Source organism: Arachis stenosperma, chromosome 1 (genome assembly GCF_014773155.1).
Source record: "Arachis stenosperma cultivar V10309 chromosome 1, arast.V10309.gnm1.PFL2, whole genome shotgun sequence".
NCBI lineage: Eukaryota > Viridiplantae > Streptophyta > Magnoliopsida > Fabales > Fabaceae > Arachis > Arachis stenosperma.
The window spans coordinates 33,502,830-33,508,899 of NC_080377.1; the positions used below are offsets into that span (position 1 = coordinate 33,502,830).

The following is a 6,070-nucleotide window of genomic DNA, read 5'->3' on the forward strand; positions in this document are numbered from 1 at the left end:
CCATGGAAGAAGCATCTCAATCCCTACCATTGGAGCAAACAACTTTGAGCTAAAGCCTCAATTAGTTTCTCTGATGCAACAGAATTGCAAGTTTCATGGACTTCCATTAGAAGATCCTTTTCAGTTCTTAACTGAATTCTTGAAGATCTGTGATACTGTTAAGATCAATGGAGTTGATCCCGAGGTCTATAAGCTTATGCTTTTCCCTTTTGCTGTAAGAGACAGAGCTAGAATATGGTTGGACTCTCAACCTAGAGATAGCCTGAACTCTTGGGATAAGCTGGTCACGACTTTCTTAGCCAAATTCTTTCCTCCTCCAAAGCTGAGCAAGCTTAGAGTGGATGTTCAAACCTTCAGACAGAAAGAAGGTGAATCCCTCTATGAAGCTTGGGAAAGATACAAGCAACTGATCAAAAAGTGTCCTTCTGACATGCTTTCAGAATGGACCATCCTGGATATATTCTATGATGGTCTGTCTAAATTGTCTAAGATGTCATTGGACTATTCTGCATGTGGATCTATTCACCTGAAGAAAACGCTTGCAGAAGCTCAGGAACTCATTGAAATGGTTAAAAATAACCAGTTCATGTACACCTCTAAAAGGAATCCTGTGAGTAATGGAACTCCTCATAGGAAGGAAGTTCTTGAAATTGATGCTCTAAATGCCATATTGGCTCAGAACAAAATATTGACTCAGCAAGTCAACATGATTTCTCAGAGTCTGAATGGTTTGCAAAATGCATCCAACAGTCTAAAGAAGCATCTTCTGAAGAAAAAGCTTATGATCCTGAGAACCTTGCAATGGCAGAGGTGAATTACATGGATGAAGCCTAAGGAAACACCTATAATCCCTCATGGAGAAATCATCCAAATTTCTCATGGAAGGATCAACAAAAGCCTCAACAAGGCTTCAATAATGGTGGAAGAAACAGATTTAGCAATAGCAAGCCTTTTCCATCATCCTCTCAGCAACACATAGAGAATTCTGAGCAGAGCCCCTCTAGCTTAGCAAACATAGTCTCTGATCTATCTAAGGCAACTCTAAGTTTTATGAATGAAACAAGGTCCTCCATTAGAAATTTGGAGGCACAAGTAGGCTAGCTGAGTAAAAGAGGCACTGAAACTCCTCCTAGTACTCTTCCAAGCAATACAGAAAAGAATCCAAAAAGAGAGTGCAAGGCCATAACCTTACTTGGTGTGGCCGAACCTAGAGAGAAGGAGGAGGACGTGAATCCCATTGAGGAAGACCTCATGGGACGTTTTCTAGACAAAAAGGAGTTCCCAATTGAGGAACCTAAGGAATCTGAGGCTTATCTAGAGAACATAGAGATTCTATTGAACCTACTTCTGTCATTCATGAGCTCTGATGACTATTCCTCCTCTGAAGAGGATGAAGATATTACTGAAGAGCAAGTTGCTAAGTACCTTGGAGCAATCATGAAGCTGAATGCCAAGTTATTTGGTAATGAGACTTGGGAGGATGAACCCCGCTTGCTCACCAATGAACTGAATAACTTGATTAGGCAGACATTACCTCAAAAGAAAGAGGATCCCGGAAGGTTCTTAATACCTTATACCATAGGCACCATGACCTTTGATAAGGCTCTGTGTGACCTGGGGTCAGGCATAAACCTCATACCACTCTCTGTAATGGAGAAACTAAGAATCTTTGAGGTTCAAGCTGCAAGAATCTCACTAGAGATGGCAGAAAAATCCATGAAACATGCTTATGGACTTGTATAGGACATGCTAGTGAAGGTTGAAGGCCTTTACATCCCTGTTGATTTCATAATTCTAGACATTGGAAAAGATGAGGATGAATCTATCATCCTTGGCAGACCTTTCCTAGCCACAGTAAAAGCTGTGATTAATGTTGACATAGGAGAGTTAGTCCTTCAATTGAATGAGGACTACCTTGTATTCAAGACTCAAGGTTTTCCTTCTGTACACATGGAGAGGAAGCATGAAAAGCTTCTCCCAATACAGAGTCAAACAAAGCCCCCACATTCAAACTCTAAGTTTGGTGTCGGGAGGCCACAACCAAACTCTAAGTTTGGTGTTGAGAGGCCCCAACCATGCTCTGAATATCTGTGAGGCTCCATGAGAGCCCACTGTCAAGCTATTGACATTAAAGAAGCGCTTATTGGGAGGCAACCTAATTTTTATTTATCTATGTTATTTTATGTTTTCTTTAGGTTGATGATCATGTGGAGTCACAAAAACAACTACAAAAATCAAAGCAAATTCAAAAATAGTATTAAAAATAGCACACCCTGGAGGATAAGCTTACTGGCGTTTAAACGCGAGTAAGAGTAGCAGAATGGGCGTTAAACGCCCAGTCTGGCACCATTCTGGGCGTTTAACGCCAGAAATGGGCACCAGACTGACGTTTAACGCCAGAACAGAGCACCAAGTTTGTGTTAAACGCCAGAAACAAGCAACAGCTTGGTGTTAAACGCCAAAAAATGAATAAAAATTGGCGTTTAACGCCAGAAACAAGCAGTAGTTTGGCGTTAAACGCCAGAATTGCACTCTAAGGCATTTTTGCACGCCTAAATGGAGCAGGAATGAGAAGTCCTTGACCCCTCAGGATCTGTGAACCCCACAAGATCCCCACCAACCTCAACTCATTCTCTCTCTCTCACACCATTTCATAACACTCTTCCCCAAAACCCCCCACCTACCTCCAAAATTTAAAATCCTTTCCCTCCTAAACCCAACCCAAAATACACGCACCCAACCCTCCCCCACTCCTATATAAACCCCTCATCCCTCCTTCATTTTCACACATCACAATAATCTTATACCCTCTTGGCCGAATTCACTCTCTCCCTCCATCTCCTCTATTTTCTTCTTCTTCCCCTTCTTTCTTTCTTCTTTTGCTTGAGGACGAGCAAACCTTTTAAGCTTGGTGTGGTAAAAGCATTGCTTTTTGTTTTTTCATAACCATTTATGGCACCTGAGGCCGGAGAAACATCTAGAAAGAGGAAAGAGAAGGCAAAAGCTTCCACCTCCAGGTCATGGAAGATGGAGAGATTCATCTCAAAGGTCCATCAAGACCACTTCTATGAAGTTGTGGCCAAGAAGAAGGTGATTCCTGAGGTCCCTTTCATGCTCAAAAGGAATGAGTATCCGGAGATCCGACATGAGATCTGAAGAAGAGGTTGGAAAGTTCTCACCAACCCCATTCAACAAGTCAGAATCTTAATGGTTCAAGAGTTCTATGCCAATGCATGGATCACTAGGAACCATGATCAAAGTATGAACCCGAATCCAAAGAATTGGCTTACAATGGTTCGGGGGAAATACTTAGATTTCAGGCCGGAAAATGTAAGGTTAGCGTTCAACTTGCCAATGATGCAAGAAAACGCACACCCTACACTAGAAGGGTGAACTTTGATCAAAAGTTGGACCAAGTCCTCATGGACATATGTATGGAAGGAGCTCAATGGAAAAAAGACTCAAAAGGCAAGCCGGTTCAATTGAGAAGATTGGACCTTAAGCCCGTGGCTAGAGGATGGTTGGAGTTCATCCAACGCTTTATCATTCCTACTAGCAACCAATCTATAGTCATTGTGGATCGGGCCATCATGATCCATAGTATCATGATTGGGGAGGAAGTGAAAGTTCATGAGATCATACCTCTAGAACTCTACAAGGTGGCTGACAAGTCCTCCACTTTAGCAAGGTTAGCCTTTCCTAATCTCATTTGTAACCTATGTAATTCAGCTAGGATTGACATAGAAGGAGACATCCTCATTGAAGAGGACAAGCCCATCACTAAGAAAATGATGGAGTAAACAAGAGAGCCCACTCATGGACCTCAACAAGAGCATGAGAAAATTCCTCATAAAATCTCTGAGATGCCTCAAGGGATGCACTTTCCTCCACACAACTATTGGGAGCAACTCAACACCTCTTTGGAAGGCTTGAGTTACAACATGGACCAACTAAGGGTGGAGCACCAAGAGCACTCCATCATTCTCAATGAGATTAGAGAAGATCAAAGAGCTACGAGGGAGGAGCAACAAAGGCAAGGAAGAGACATAGAGGAGCTCAGGCGTTCCATTGGATCTTCAAGAGGAAGAACTAGCCGCCATCACTAAGGTGGACCCGTTCTTTAATTTCCTTGTTCTTATTTTTCTGTTTTTTGAATTTGATGCTTTATGTGTTTTCCATGTTTGTGTCTTTATTACATGATCATTAGTGTCTAGTGTCTGTGCTTTAAAGTTATGAATAATTCTATGAATCCTTCACCTCTCTTAAATGAAAAATGTACCTAATTACAAAAGAACAAGAAGTACTTGGATTTCAAATTTTATCTTGAAATTAGTTTAATTATTTTGATGTGGTGGGACTACTTTTTGTTTTCTGAATGAATGCTTGAACAGTGCATATTTTTTATAGTGAAATTTATGAATGTTAAAATTGTTGGCTCTTGAAAGAATGATGAACAAAGAGAAATGTTATTGATAATCTGAAAAATCATGAAATTGATTCTTGAAGCAAGAAAAAGAGGTGAAAAAGAGAAAATAGCGAAAAAAAGAAAAGAAAAATGGCGAAAAAGAAAAAGAAAGAAAAAGAAAAAGCAGTGAATAACAAAGCTTGCGAAAAAAAAAGAGAAAAAGAAAAAGAAAGAAAAAAAGCAAGCAGAAAAAGCCAATAGCCCTTTAAACCAAAAGGCAAGGGTAAAGAGGATCCAAGGCTTTGAGCATTAATGGATAGGAGGGCCCAAAGGAATAAAATCCTGGCCTGAGCGGCAAAATCAAGTTGTCCCTAACCATGTGCTTGTGTCATGAAGGTCCAAGTGAAAAACTTGAGACTGAGTGGTTAAAGTCGTGATCCAAAGCAGAAAGAGTGTGCTTAAAAACTCTGGACACCTCTAACTGGGAACTTTAGTAAAGCTGAGTCATAATCTGAAAAGGTTCACCCAGTTATGTGTCTGTGGCATTTATGTATCTGGTGGTAATACTAGAAAACAAAGTGCTTAGGACCATGGCCAAGACTCATAAAGTAGCTGTGTTCAAGAATCAACATACTGAACTAGGAGAATCAATAACACTATCTAAAATTCCTATAGATGCCAATCATTCTGAATTTCAAAGGATAAAGTGAGATGCCAAAACTGTTCAGAAGCAAAATGCTACTAGCCCCGTTCATCTAATTGGGACTAAGTTTCACTGATATTGTGAGATTCATTGTATATTCTCTTCTTTTTATCCTATTTTTTTCAGTTGCTTGGGGACAAGCAACAATTTAAGTTTCGTGTTGTGATGAGCGGATAATTTATACACGTTTTGGCATTGTTTTTAGATAGTTTTTAGTAGGATCTAGCTACTTTTTGGTATATTTTTATTATTTTTTAAGCAAAATTCACATTTCTGGATTTTACAATGAGTTTGTGTGCTTTTCTGTGATTTCAAGTATTTTCTGGCTGAAATTGAAGGACCTGAGTAAAAATCTGATTTAGAGGCTGAAAAAGGACTGCTGATGCTGTTGGATTCTGACCTCCCTGAACTCGAAATGGCATTTTTGGAGCTAAAGAAACCCAAATGGCGTGCTCTCAATTGCGTTGGAAACTAGACATTCAGGGCTTTCCATCAATATATAATAGTCCATACTTTGCTCGAGTTTTGACGACGCAAACTGGCGTTCAAACGCCAACTTTCTGCCCTATTCTGGCGTTAAACGCCAGAAAAAGGATAGAAGCTGCAGTTAAATGCCCAAACTGGCATAAAAATTGGCATTTAACTCCAAGAAAAGTCTCTACACACAAAAGCTCCAATGCTCAGCCCAAGCACACACCAAGTGGGCCCAGAAGTGAATTTCTGCATCATTTACTTATTTCTGTAACCCTAGTAACTAGTTTAGTATAAATAGAACTTTTTACTATTGTAGTCATATCTTTGGAACATCTTGGGATTATCCTTAGATCATCTTTGGAACACTTTTCCTTAGACTTGGAGGCTAGCCACTCGGCCTTGCCTAGACCATTTTCACTTGTGTATTTTCAACGGTGGAGTTTCTACACCTCAAAGATTAAGGTGTGGAGCTCTGCTGTTCCTCAAGT

The 6,070-nt window shown here is 40.2% G+C and overlaps 1 non-coding gene across 1 annotated transcript; it reads right to left on the bottom strand.

Moving 5' to 3' along the window:
• Positions 1-328: 328 nt before the first annotated feature.
• Positions 329-436, bottom strand: LOC130950691 (small nucleolar RNA R71). Its single transcript, XR_009073692.1, has one exon. It is a non-coding gene; the product is annotated as a small nucleolar RNA R71 (small nucleolar RNA).
• Between the last annotated feature and the right edge of the window lie 5,634 nt (positions 437-6,070).